This window comes from Triturus cristatus, chromosome 12 (genome assembly GCF_964204655.1).
Source record: "Triturus cristatus chromosome 12, aTriCri1.1, whole genome shotgun sequence".
NCBI classification, from domain to species: Eukaryota; Metazoa; Chordata; class Amphibia; order Caudata; family Salamandridae; genus Triturus; species Triturus cristatus.
The window spans coordinates 582,967,013-582,981,843 of record NC_140595.1 but is presented as its reverse complement, the minus strand read 5'-3'; the positions used below and the strand labels follow the sequence as shown (position 1 = coordinate 582,981,843).

General features: G+C 46.5%; 1 protein-coding gene across 4 annotated transcripts in view; it reads left to right on the top strand.

Annotated features, from left to right (window-relative positions):
• Positions 1 to 14,831, top strand: part of AP1G1 (adaptor related protein complex 1 subunit gamma 1) — a 691,372-nt gene that overhangs the window by 118,854 nt on the left and 557,687 nt on the right. The window lies entirely within an intron of this gene.

The following is a 14,831-nucleotide window of genomic DNA, read 5'->3' as shown; positions in this document are numbered from 1 at the left end:
CAAGAAACCGCTGGTGTACGTGCGCTGTACAAATAATTTTAAATAGAAATAGGGGGGTAGTAGCCTAGTCCTGATTTGGCAGGGCTTCCCATCTGCAAGATGGCGAGAGCCCGGAGATGTGCTTCACCTCGCCTCCCACACCTGAGGGGTGGGGTTGGCAGAGGCTGGTACACCCCCTTTCCTTCCTTGGCGTTTCCGGCCAGTCTTCCCGCCAGAGTGGGGGGTCCGAACCGGTAGGGGCCAGTTGCTGAGTACATCAAGTGGCCTGGAGAAGCTCACAAAGGCGGCATGCCTTTTGAAGCTTCCGCTGCCCATCCTGGGGGAGGAGACCTAGCACCTCGCCCAGGATGTGCATTGTTGCAGGCCCAGGAGCAGATGGCTCTCTACCCAGGGGTCCAGCAACATGTCTGCTGTGTGGCAGCCTAGGCAGCCCCTCAGACAAGACGTGGATTGTAGGTTAGGTTCAGGGGGCATCTCTAAGATGCCCTCTGTCGTGCATTGGACATTAAATCCCACACTGGCATCAGTGCGGGTTTAATGTGCTGAGAAGTTTGATACCAAACTTCTCAGTCTTCAGTGTTGCCATCATGGTGCTGTGGAGTTCGTGTTGATGATCTCCCAGCACCATATACTCTTAAATGGCAGCACTGCACTTAGTGCCCAGGAATGGACATGGGTACTGTAGGGGCACAGGGCTCATGCACCTATACCCACACAACTGGCCTCTAAGGGTGGCACAGTAAGTGCTGCAGCCTTTAGGGGCCTTCTCTGGTCACAGTGCCCTGGGTACCTATGGTACCATTTACCAGGGGCCGTCCTGTGGCCAGAGATGCCAATTGGGTATAGGCTGTCGTGCAGTTTTAGGGAAGGAACACCGTCCCTGGGTACTTGATTGGCAGGAGCCCAGGGCACACTCGAAGTACATTAGCAATTCAGCAAAAATAAATGGGGGCATTCCATGCAAGAAAGATGCCACTTCCTCACAGGTGGCATGGAAAAAATGGGTGGAACTGACGTCAGCATGCCGACTAGGTCCTTTTATGGCTCCGATGACGTCATACGGTGTCGCGAGTGGAGCCGTGCTATTGTGACGTCCTAGTCGACGTAGGAGAGCTAGGAAAGAATTTCCAGCGAATGCTGGCGCAGGGGGTATTCATAAGGTGAGGAATCCACAGGCAGATACTGTATCCACCTGAAAAAGCGTTACCGAAGGTAAGTAACTTATTCTTTCAGATCCAAGTGTGTGAAGTAGAGAGGAAGAACTCTAAATGATTAAACCCCAACTCCTTATCCAATCATTCCAGCTCCCCTTACTGAAAAGTGCTTATCCTTTACAAGAGACCTCAAACTAGATGGCTGCTATTCAAGAGAGAATATGGTGGTAACTGTCTTCAAGGAAATCTTTAACACACTCGACCTCCACCAGAGTACCCTCTCCCTAAAAAGAAACTGGGTCCTCTTACCAAGCTCTTACAGTTTGTATCTAAGCTATTCATGACGGGCAATAGCAATACAACCAGGACACGACCTCATAGCTACAGATCTTTAACATGAGCATCAGATCGATTCCCTGAAGTCCAAAATAGTCCCACCAAATGCCCCAGATCATTCAGTGTGTATAGGGGCAGCCTTGTGCTGCATATATGGGCTCCTCCATTTTAGCACACCAGTCCATAGCCCTGCGCCATGTGTTCAAGTCGGTGGCAGAGGCTGAGGTCCTATTCCGGACTATGTCTCGCTTAGCAAGCAGAGTCCTCATGCCCACAAGTTACCCCAGGGAATTAATAACCAGTGATCAATCTAGGAAACCCCTCCTTGTCCCAAGGACCACATGAGTAACTTGTCCTCCATGGGACTAATTCTGGAAGCCTCCACCAGAGGAGTTCGACTGGACAATAGGGCGTGCCGGAGCTGTAGGAATTTGAAAAACTGGGAACAATGTAGCTGAAAGTCTTTCTGTAAAGCTGGAAAGGACCGCATGTGCTTCTCTCGCCAAATGTCCATCAAACGGGAAATACTGATAAGGTCCCAACTACCAAACTCCACTAAGCCAGCCACCTGGCAGAGCCATGTGCCTCTCCAAAGTGGAGTCTGGAAAGTAACCCTCCCATCCCCCCTATCCGGTCCACCTGGCAGCCGACCACCATGTCCTACACACTACTCTTTTGAGTTCGGGGAGAGAACACAAGGGATCGGTGATCCATACAGCTGCTCCATGATAGTCTCCCACGACATAAGCGACAATTCTGCACAATACGTCTGATAGTCTCGGCCACCGTAGAGCCAGTCATTCAGGACTAAAAGTTGCAATGCTCAATAGTAGAGCAGCAGGTCTGCAGCTGCTAGGCTACCATCAAAGGTCAATTGTACACCCTTGGTTGAAGACCAGGCGTGGTATCCAATGGGCCCACAAGAAGGAGCCTATATCCCCCAGTAGGGTGATGAACCAGCACCTAGAGGGAAAGTTGAAGTTTTGCAGAACATACAAAAAGCATGGTAGACCATCACCTTAAACTGTGGCGATTCTCCACATAATATTGAGTTGCAGTGATGACCACCGCTCCAGGTCTTTCTTTATTGAGGTAACAAGGGGCGTTTGGTTCAGGGACCAAGCGAGAGATAAGAGTGAATTATGAATACCAAGGTAAAGAAAGTTTGACCTACACAGGTATGCAGGCCCGCTAGTTGTAATCGTGCATGGGGGATGAGTAGTGACTTAGCCTAATTAACAAGTTGGCCAGAGGCCTGACCAGATGGGTCCTCTATACGTAATAATCTGGGAACCACCTCTGCCAGGTCACTCAAAAAAGTGCAGAACATCATTGGCATATAGGGCGATGCAGTCCTCCTCCCGGCCCTCCTCCCATCTGATCACCTTACCTTAGCGTCACAATGAATCCATGTTGCTAGGGGCTCTATTGCGAGAGCCAAAATAGAAGGGAACAGGGGGCATCCCTCTCTGGTACCCCGCTGAATCCGAAACACCAGCAATAGGACCCCATTGACCCGTATTCAGACCGTGGGGCCAGCATAGAATGTCTACACATAAGAAAATGGTGGCCAAAGCCTTAGCAACCAAGTGTGCCCACAAAAAGTTTCAGTCAAGGGACTCAAAAGCCTTTTCGAAAACTGGTGGGAAAGGGTATTCGATCCTAGAAGTGGATAACAATACGCCACAGCTGCCTGCACTCTACGAATATAGCGACGTGTTCCGCAGCTTAGCATAAACCCACATGGGTGGGAGTGGACCAGCATGTGGATGACCTTAAGGAGTCTATTGAATAAAATCTTGCCGTGTATTTTTAACCTCTGAATTAATAGGTGCGATCGGGAGATAAGACTTTTTCAGTTCACTGAGGACCGCCGCGCTTTAGGCTGGAGCACCATGGTTGCCCCATTCAGCACCTTCATAACTTTGTTTACACATAAGGTATTCACACCATATTTGCATCCTGTTTTTCATTCTTGGGATTCTAAAGGTACCCAGGGTTTGTGGATTCCCTTGGAGGAGATGAAGAAAATAAGAAATATATAGCAGTTTTTTTTAAAGTGCTACACAAGAAAGTTTTTATTTTTTTCATCTCCAAAAAATATCATCAACGCAAGGTTTGATGTGCTGGACCACCACCATCTTAACTTTCATGAAAAAGCACAATTGTATTAAAAAAAAAAAAAAATACATTCTTACAGCAGTTTTCTCAAATTATCTTAAGAGCCAGTCCATTTTTCCTATTTTTGTGTCTCATGGTACTTGCAGTTTGTGGTGGAAACCGGTGCAAAACTCATGGGTAATCACAGGAAGCTATACATTTTTTGAAAAGTACTGAAAATGTTAAAATCAGCAAGGGGTCATTTGTGTACATCCCTCCAGGTTTTCCCAAAGAACCGAACTATTGAAATAAAACAAAATTAAAAATTAGCTTTAAAGACAGCCATTTATGACTACATTTTCACATCTAACTTTTATAAAAGCAATACACAATTACTTCCGCTAGACCCTTCTGGTCACGGAGATATATTGGGTTTGTGGGTTATCCAAGACCCCGAGGTACTCGGAGCCAACAACTGAGCTGCACATTGGTTTTTCACTGTGTACCAACTATGCAGCTAGTCATATGGTAAAATACAAAGAATGAATTTGGGGTTACCCATCTTATGTGTTTTAAAGGGTATTTTCAAAATTATATATGTCTTGCATACTGGCTTACATTTGGAAGCCACAAATGCAGAGGAGTCCATTTGGTACTAAGTGTTATACTATTTGGTGTTCCCACATGTCTCCGATAAAAACTGTGCGGTACTATTGTGATTGGGCCTAGCGCCCGCGTCACCAAACTCGACCTGGAGACGTCATATTCCACCCAGCCGAATCCTTGACTTGTGTGGCTCTCACCAGGTTTGGTTACCCAGAAGGCCATGCAAATCCGAACTTGGGTGCAAAACCACACATTTTCTTCACATTTCTGTGAGGAAATATCGTGAAATCTGTGAGGAGCCACAAACTTCCTACTACCCAGCGTTCCCTCAAGTTTCTCAATGAAAATGGTACCTCCTTTGTGTGACTGGGCCTAGTGCTCAGGGAATGCTGGATAGTAGGACATTTGTGACTCCCCGCTGATTCCAAGGCTTTCACTCACAGAAATGTGTGTTGTAGCCAATGTTTGAGGTTTGCAAGGCCTTCTGGGTAAGAAAGAAAACTTTGTGGAATTCTCAAGGCCCACCACCCTGGAGTCCCCCTGGTGTCTAGTGTACAAAAATATCTGGGGCTGGTAGATTACACCCTAGTGCCAATGTACACCCTCACAGTGGAAGTTGGAAAAGACCAATATTGCTGCACACCCATCTGCTACTTGAATACACACTCCTATTGGTTTAATTTGGAATGAGGGTGAGTGGAAACTTCAAAATGTAAAAGTTATTGACCAATGATTTCACAGAAAATGAAAACACCAGTCCACACAGAATGCCAGCCAAATGCTAGTTCACAGATATTGCCAGCTGAACACCAGTCCACATACTCAGCGAGACGTCGGTCCACACACAATGCCAGCCAAATGGCAGTCCACACACTGCCAGACAAACACCAGCCCACACATCGCTAACCACAACGCCCCCCAAATGCCAGTCCACACACTCCATCAGCCAAAAGCCACACACACACATGAAGCTCCACGCCTCTATAATTCCTAAAACTCTTTAGAGTTAGAGCAGATTGTGTGACATGCCACAGAGCCCACTTTGAGCAATTCTTGAAATGACATGCCTGAGTAGAAATTGTCCATGCAAGTTCCCACGCAAGTTTTTTCACTGACTCCAAAAGCGGAAGGACAACCGGGGAGGGGGAGGGGGGGGGGGGGGTGGGTCAACTGAAGAATCCCTACCGGTGTACATACTAAAATTATACACAAATTCTGTGGCACTTTCACACAACCTATATCGCTTAATCCATAATGTGCTCTCTTGCTGGGTATATACTGTCTGAAAACCAAATGGCCCTTGAATAGGACCAGAGACTCGTCCACAGATCTATCTTGACCTGTATATTAGATCTCTGTGAAAGGATCAACTAAGTTGTCAAAGACAGGCCGAATCTTGAGGAGACAATCTCAATATGCGGCAACGCTGAGGTTTTATCCACAAAATGCAGTATCTGCTGCAGATAGCAATCGCTTCTCATGGTTGCTGGAAAAATAGCAGTTGACATCAAGGGACTACTAGATCAATACAAATTCAGTGATGGCTTCCTTCTCAATCCAATTAAAAAGCTAATCGCGAGATCTGCATTGTTTCATGGAGATTTGTACGAGTCCACCTGGTAGCTCTAGAGTGGGTCTCAAGTGTGGCACTGTTGTCCCTCAGATTCTGCTCTGCATATAGATTGGTCTGCTCAACAATATCATTTAAAAACACATCCTCAATAGAGAGCTGGAAGAAACTGAAAGGCAAAAAGTTCTGTGTATTATCTTTACACCTTCAACACCACTAAATGTAGGCAAAACAGGTTGCACCATGTTGGGGGTAATCCAGGGTTAAGCAATTATAATGGAAAGCCCCTGGCTGCAATACAGCTTGCTGATGCTGCACTACAGGCACATCAGTGTCCCACTCTAAATGAGGCACTTCATCAGCAGTAATAGTAGATTCATCCTCCGATGAGTCCTCTTGGACAGAAAATTCACTGCCAGAATTTTGCACTTGATCCTGTGCCTCAGATACGGAGTCCTTTTTAGAGCTTTGTTCAGAGGAAGATTTAAAAAGCAAACCAACATGCTGTACGGTCAGCCTACGACCAGCCATAAAGCTTACTAATAAAACGGTCGCGGAAAAAATGGACAACTGTAAACAGCACTGTGTTAAATTTGAACTCCACAAATTGTATCAAACAGTAATACAACTATTGAAATATAACGATCTGGAAAGAAACTATCAATACATACCACGCAATGAACTTTGTACTACAGAAAGATCATAGATACTACTTATTTGACAAAGATGCCTTCAGCCTTCCTCGCTCGCTTCAGCTGCCATCCCTGTTAAATCTTGTGGCCATTGGGAGGTGTGGAAAGAGTCCCTTGGCCCATGGGTGGGTGCTTTGTACGTATCCAGCACGTCTATAGCACGCAAGGGTATTAGTGGATGTGTGGGTACACAAAAAAAAATCCATCTGTTCTTAGAAGTACAATGTGTTATTGCAGACATACGTACTTTCTGTATTTTATTGTGTCTCTCTGGCCTATGTGGTGTTGAGAGCTTAAGTGTGATGCATGGTTGCCCGTAAATCGTAACACTGAAACATTGTATATATTTTTGTGTTTATAATTTTTTTTATATATATATATATATATATATATATATATATTCGAGTAATGTGAGCTGTAGATCACATGCTTTGCATACTCCTGCCATCTTGTGTTGGGTCTGGATTTTTACAAGTTGTTTTTCATCGAAGAAGTCTTTCCAACCACGAGGTAAGGTGACTCCTCCTTTTGGTGATAGTGCGCATGGGCATCAACTTCATTGTTGTATTTTTTTTTTTTTTACACCATCGGGTTTTGACCTGTATTGCTGCGCTCTGGTACGAAACGGTTCTTCGGGTTCCCCTCGGTGTGCAATCCACTCTAGCCACGTTGGAATTGTTTCGTATGCGTATCCCACTCCTCCGCGTATCGGTTGAAGAAAATTTCGATTGGAAAAAACTCGTAGAAGGCCGTTGGACCTAACCGTGACGGTCCATCTCGCAGTCAATGGAACGGACTCCATTCAGATTCTGTCCTCGGTGCCACGCAAAGTACCTGCTCACGGACTCACACGAAGTGTGCAACTTATGTTTATCTCCCGAGCACAACGAACAGGACTGCGACGTGTGCAGATCGTTTTGATCAAAGAAAACGCTCCGTGATCTTCTGGCTGGACGTTGAGAAATGTAAAGCCAGAACATCGAATACACGCCGGACATCTTTGGTGAAGGATCCAAGCAAGAAGAATTGGATTCACAAGGGGCTCAAGAGGAGCAGAAAGAACCTGTATCTATTAGGGAATCCGACTCCGAGATGGAAGACGACATACGCAAGGTCAATGTCCCTTGAGTACCGAAAACCCCTTGTCCCGAAATCCAATTGAACCCAAACAAAAGGCTTCGGTTCCACCTCTGGGCCACGGTCGGCACCGACTCGGCACTGAAACACGTCGCTAAGCCTTCGGGCGTGGGATCGAGTCAGCCAAAGTCAGACTCCAAGCCGAAGACTGCTCAGCGCCGAAATCGAAAATTGGTTCGGAATTCAATCCTTCCACGCCGAAAAGTCATTCCACCCCGGCACCGAAGTCCTCTGTGCCGAAACGGAAAAATGTTCTTCCGAAGCTATAGGATCCTATTTTCGACGCCTCCCCTCCCAAATCGGACCCAAAACCAAAGAAAATTTACATTAATCCGGATACAGGACATCTTCTTACTAAACTGCCTCTGGAGCTCAAACCTGAGTCAGAGGACATACATTATATAATTCCTTTAAAGAGGAAGAATGGCGGTACTAACCCCTCTTCTCCACTACGTTCCCCCTCACATTCACCACCTTCTCCAGCATTAGGACATTTACTCATCACACCAACTAACTCTCCACCACCACAGCCTGGTGACGATGATAATGCTCATTTACCTGTAAATCCCTGGAAAGACTACAATACGGATTCGCCTACTGACAATGACCCAGACCTTTACCCTGTAAAGCCTCCCCCTCCTGACGACAATGTATGGTATTTAGAATTGCTTGCTAGAGCTGCAGAATATCACGGGGTACAACTACATAAAGAATCTCTAGAAGAGGATTTCTCGTTGAAACTCTCAGTAGTACACCTGGATCCAGTCTGACTCGCCTTAAGCTCAAAGGCATGATGAGACATGCCGATGAAATATATAAGGACCCTGTTCGTGCTCGTATTCTCACTCCCAGAATAGACAAAAAATATAAGCCTGCTCCGTCAGATCCAGTTTTTATTAAGGGGCAATTACCACTCAACTCACTGGTTGTCTCTAATGCCTGTAAACGGTTCAATTCACAAACCTCGGGTGATGCCCCCCCTCCAGACAAAGAGTCAAAATTATTAGACGCTTATGGCAAGGGAGTAGCCGCCCAGGCAACGAATCATTGGCATATAGCCAACACCCAGGCCCTATTAGCTAGGTATGATAGAGCGCACTGGAATGCAATGGAGCAATTGCTCCATTATCTTCCTCTCGCCGATGAGCACAAAGCAAAAGTTTAAGATTTAGTAAAAGAAAGAAAGCTCATCTTCAATTCCTCTATTAGATGTGCTTTAGATGCTGCTGACTCCGGAGCTAGAGAGATTAACACTAGTGTGTTACTTAGGAGGCACGCATGGTTAAGGATTTCCGGGTTTACACCTGAAGTCCAACAATCCATTTTGAATACTCCATTTGATTCAAAAGCATCTCTTCGGGCCCGAAGTAGATCAGGCATTGGAGAAAATGAAAAAAGCCACTGAGGTAACTAAATCAATGGGAGCCCTATAGTCTTGTTCAAATCCTCCTTTCGTCGCTCCTTCTACCGAGGGGGTCTGTTGGACCTGTCAGCCCTTTTGGCTGTTCCCTCCTCTTTTTATTTTTTTTTCCCCTTTTCCCTCATTTTTTTCTGTCCACTAACTACTTTTTGGGTGTTGATGTAGAGGCTCTGGGCGCCCCATTCTCACTAGCTGAGCGAGAGGCGCAAGGTGCTTCACTGTGGAAACGGGTAGGGGGAGGTTAGTCTCACAAAATGGTGGTTCCAACTGTCGCCTCAGAACCTGGGCCATAGACTGCCATGAGAGGTTCCGGAACCTTCTGGGCCACTCTAGCCAGTCAGACCCCAGGTGATAAATAGAGGTGAGGGCAGGGCGGCCATTTTAGGACTTAGTTGAGCTGTGAGGTAGTCAGAAGTAAGGCACCTGAGTGGGGAGGTGGCTGCGCTAGATAGGGAAGGGACAGGTCTTAGGGTCTGCGCGATTTCCCTTATCAGCTGACACCACCCCCAACCTTCTGACCGGTCCCTGAACCCAGCCAATGACTTTGGAGGTCATCGTTTCCCTGGGGGCTCCCATGGGTCAGTATCCCTGAAGGAGGACCAGGGGAAGAATCGCCGTCTGGGACTACCTTTCCCTCATCCCTGTTGTGCCTGGGATGTTGAATCAGACTGGCCCTAGCGATTGTCCTTCATCCCTGACTAAAGGGGAGATGTCCGTGCCCAGTAATTAAGAGAGCTTTGTTAGCCCATTCATCTGCTCCAGTGAAATCCTGGCACCCTTAAGTTCAGCCCCCCCCCCCCCCCCCCTTTTCACGAGTCCCTACCTGGAACGATCACCGCCGCCACCCAGAGGTCGGGAGGTTGCCTGTTGTCCTCCGGAGGTGGCCCGCTGTTGCCGAGAGTTCTGTGAAGGGCTTCATGTGAGCGACTGGTGAGCAAGCGACGCCGCTGTCAGGGTGAGGAGAAACAAACTCCGGAAGAAAGGGACGGGCTTCGGCCTTGAAGCCGCTGTCCTGCTGTCACGTGAGTGGGGCAGACGTCGAAGCGCCGCCCCACTGTTGCCAGACCAGGGTGAAGGCCGCGCCCCCGCAAGCCGCGCTGCTACGGGTGGCTGCGGGCACGCTTCCCCTGAGGAAGCGGAGTGGAATTAAGCCTGCGCCTAGCCTAGAAGTCCACTGTAGAGTGGGACAACATTGGTGAGAGAGCGCTAGAGCGAGGCCCCCACCAACTAAGAAGACCACACTACGGGGAAGCCTGTGGGATAAGTAGTCGGTGGTTGTGCTCTGTCCTCGCCCCCCCCCCCCCTGGAGAGGACTCCCGTTTACCAACCAGTGAACACCGCTTCACGAAGAAAGGGAACGCACCTCCCGGCATCGCTGAACTTCCTATGAGAAGGACCCAAGGTGTACACAGTAAGCGGGGCAATATCACACGGGGGAAGGTACAGGAGAGTACGTTTTGAGGGCCAGATGATGGCCCGTTAGATCCAATTGTTTGTTCCTTGGAGAAGCCAGGGGCCAGTGGTAAATACCGGCACTTTGGCACAACCACATGTGAAGTCAATGTAAAAGTAATTTCAAACATAGCGCTGAAGGCAGCAGATCGAGTTCTAGTGACAGCGAGAGTTCATGTGTACTGCCTATCTGGAATGGATTAGTCTTGGTAATAAAGTAACCTACAAATAGACTGCCTAGATAGCACTAATTGACTGCCAGCAGCAATGTCGTTTTCCAGCTAGTAACTAAATGTAATGAGTTGATTATTGGTGACAGTATAAGAGTCAGAAAGTGCAGCCGTTAGGGAAACCATCTGTCAGAAGAACACCGTGTAGACTAAATGATTTTCTGAAATTGTGGAATATGTAAATGTTGTGCGGAGCGCTCTCTGTGAGGATTTAACTTAGCGCTCCTGAGTCAAGGCAGGATGGGAATCTCAGAGGGTGCTTAAGTAGCTGCTGTACAAAAGTAAAGAAGGGAATGGTACTGTCAATTTAAATGCAATGAAATGTTTTACCCTGAAATGTGAACCTGAGTAACCACGTTTGAGAAGGAGAGATAAAGACTTCTGGTAAACTTTATAATTATCCGGTGTAGTGTCATTTTTAAGTGGTGTTACGTTAAGGTGTGAGTTGGGTGTGATGCAAACACGATATGCCATAGTGGGATAAAAGCCTTTTGACCTGAGCCAAGCTACCTTAAGGACGTTAGGTCCAACAGGGTCCAAGACGACATCCACAGACTATAGTGCTACCTTGTACATAGGGAACAATCCATCTTCATCCTCAAGAGGCTTCTTTAGAGGACAATACAGAGGTAACAATGGCAAAGGTAGGGGCAAGGGTTCCACACCACGCAATTCCCCTTCCCCTAACAGGCAGTGACTTGCCTACTCTTTCCCCCAATCATTTAACACCTGTCGGGGGGCATCTTCTACAATTCCTCCCTATTTGACAATCCATAACTACAGACAAATGGGTGTTAGGAATTATCCAACATGGTTATTACCTGGAGCTTACCACCAATCCTCCAAACGTTCCCCCTCGTCCTCACAAAATGTCACCAAACATTTACACCTGCTCAAACAGGAAGTCCAGTCTCTCTTGCTAAAAGGAGCCATAGAGCCTGTACCATTACAATTTCAAGGGTCAGGCGTGTGCTACTGGTATTTTCTAATTCTCAAAAAGGACAGCTCCTTGAGACCTATTCTGGACCTCTGAGAACGAAACCGCTACATATTATCAGAACATTTCCACATGGTGACACTTCAACAAGTGCTCCCACTTCTACATCTGGGCGACTTTGTCTACTCTAGACTTAAAAGACATATATTTCCACATTCCAGTTCATCCCGCTCATTTAAAATATCTCAGATTTGTGATAGCGAGTCAACATTACCAATTCAAAGTACTACCGTTTGGAGTCACCACTGCTCCCAGAGTATTTACCAAATGCTTGGCAGTAGTCGCAGCTCCTCTGAGAAGACAGCATCTCCATGTCTTCCCATACCTGGATGACTGGCTCATCAAATCCAGCACTTACCAAAAGTGTCGCCAACACACTAAAGACACAATTCACTTACTACACCAACTAGGGTTTACAGTGAATGCGTTGAAGTCTCATCTGCAACCTTCCAGCTCCCAAACCAATCTGGGAGCCACCATAGACACTCGGAGAGCTCTAGCCTCTCCCAATGCAGACAGAATTCTCAGTATTCAGTCTGTTCTCACTCAGTTTCAGTCCAACCAATAATTACCAGCAAGAGTTTTCATGCAACTGCTAGGAATGATGGCGTCTTGAATCGTGATCGTTCCCTAGGCAAAACTTCACATGCGTCCCCTTCAAGAATGCTAAGCAAGTCAGTGGAACCAGTCGCAGGGTTGATTCACCGATCTAGTGTTGGGAGATGGCCGCACCCATCGCTCTCTGCAGTGGTGCAACCCACAAAATCTATCCTTCATCGATCCTGTTCCACAGACAGTGGCAAATGTAGACGCATCGCTCACTGGTTGGGGTGCTCACTTACACAATCCAAAGAGTTGTGGAGTCTAAAGCACAAAAGTCTTCATATAAATCACCTAGAGCTACCAGCAGTGTTTCTAGTGCTCCAAGCCTTTTTCAAATTCACCTCATAGGCAAAGCGGTCCTAGTACCACAGGCAACATGACAGCTATGTACTCTATACAAAAACAGGAGGGGGGGAGACACTCTCTCCCAACTGTCACGCCTAGGACTAGCCATCTGGAAATGCGCTATACACCACAAGATTTATCTCCTAGCAGAGCATCTACCAGGAGTAAATAATTAGATTGTAGACCTTCTCAGCAGACAGAGACAGCAAATCCACGAGTGGGAACTTCATCCCCAAGTTCTCCTCCCCTACTTTCAGGAATGGGGATTTCCTCACATAGACCTGTTCGCCACAGCACAAAACGCAAAATGCCCAAGCTCCGCCTCCAGGTTCCCACACTAGCTCTCCAAAGACAATGCCCTATGGATGAACTGGTCAGGGATATTTGCTTACACTTTTCCACATCTCCCACTCATTCCGATGGTAGTTGGGAAGCTCAGGCAAACATCCCTCAAACGGATTCTTATAGCTCCCACTTGGGCACGTCAACCCTGGTTCACCACCCTGCTGGAACTGTCAATAGTTACACACCAAAAGCTGCATCTCACCTCAAGTCTCCTCACTCAGAGCCATGGAGAAATCAGGCATCCAAATCCCAAAGACCTCAACCTAGAGATCTGGTCCCTTAAGTCATAGATTTTGGTTATTTACAATTACCACCACACTGTATGAATATCCTAAAAGAGGTTAAAAAACCTACTACTAGGGCATGTTATGCAGCAAAATGGAAACGGTTTGTTATCTATTGTAGCAATATCAATCCTTTTGATGCTTCTGTGCAGAACATCGTCTGTTATATTTATAGCAATCTTGACTACCCTATGCATCCATTCACTTCTATCTAGCAGCAGTAGCTGCATACTTGCAAAACTTATCTGTATTCAGAGTACCAGTGATTTAAAGCCTTTGTGGAAGGATTAAAAAGGGTGATACCACCAAGAGTCCCACCTGCACCAGCATGGAACTTAAACATAGTCCTTACAAGGCTAATGGGTCCACCATTTGAACCAATGCACCGGTGTCAATTATAATTCTTCTCATGGAAGGTTGCTTTTCTCATCGCAATCACTTTGCTAAGGATAGTTGGTTAACTACAGGCATTAAGTATTCAAGAGCCCTTCTTTCAGCTTCACAAAGACAGTGGTTCTTCGAACCAATCCTAAATGTCTTCCTTAAGTAGTTTCTGCTTTTCATATCGATCAATCAGTTGAGTTACCGGTCTTCTTTCCTCAACCGGATTCTGTAGCAGAACGAGCTCTACACACACTTTGTTAGAAGAGCTATACTATATTATGTGGAAAGAACAAAAATTTCGTAAACCAAATCAGCTTTTTGTTGCTTTTTCGCCACCAAACAAAGGCAATCCCATATCTAAATCAGGCATTGCAGGATGGATTGTGAAATGTATCGAGACATGTTATGTGAAAGCAAAAAGAACCCTGAAAATACACCCTAGAGCCCATGTCACTCGCAAGATGGGGGCTACTATGACCTTCTTAGGGAATATTAACCTAGCTGACATCTATAAGGCAGCAACATGGTCTACACCGCACACATTCACAAAGCACTATTGTGTAGATGTGTTATCTAGGCAACAAGCTATTGTAGGCCAGGCAGTATTTAAAACACTGTTTCAAAGGACTCCAACAAATACAGGTTAGACACCGCTTTGGGAGTATACTGCTGTATAATCTACAGCTCACATGCCTCTAACGGGTAATGTTACCCAGTAAGCATCTGTTCTTGGAATGTAGAGCTGTAGATTCACATGTGCACTCCTGCCTCCCTGGGTACCTGTAGTTGTTGCAGTTCTCACTTTACATGCATACGCATGGACATCTCTATTCTAACTCCATTCTAACTCTATTAACGCCCTCTGCGTGAAAACAATTGAACAATGGAATCAATTCCCATACGCACCGAAAGGAGGGGTCACATTACCTTGTGACTTGAAAGACTTTTTTTTTTTTTTGAAAGACCTTTATTGTTATGCTTCCCAATACACAGCTTTGGCCTACAACCCCTCGGGCCGGCCGCATAATTGTATACATACACTTTGTCATATCTAACACAGCCCAGTGCCGTCAACCCGGGGGTACGGCGGCGATAGAAGGTGCAAGCGTATCACCGGTTAGAGAAGGATAATGCAGGACTCATTTTTTCTTGTGTACAGCCATAAGCAAGCGGAGA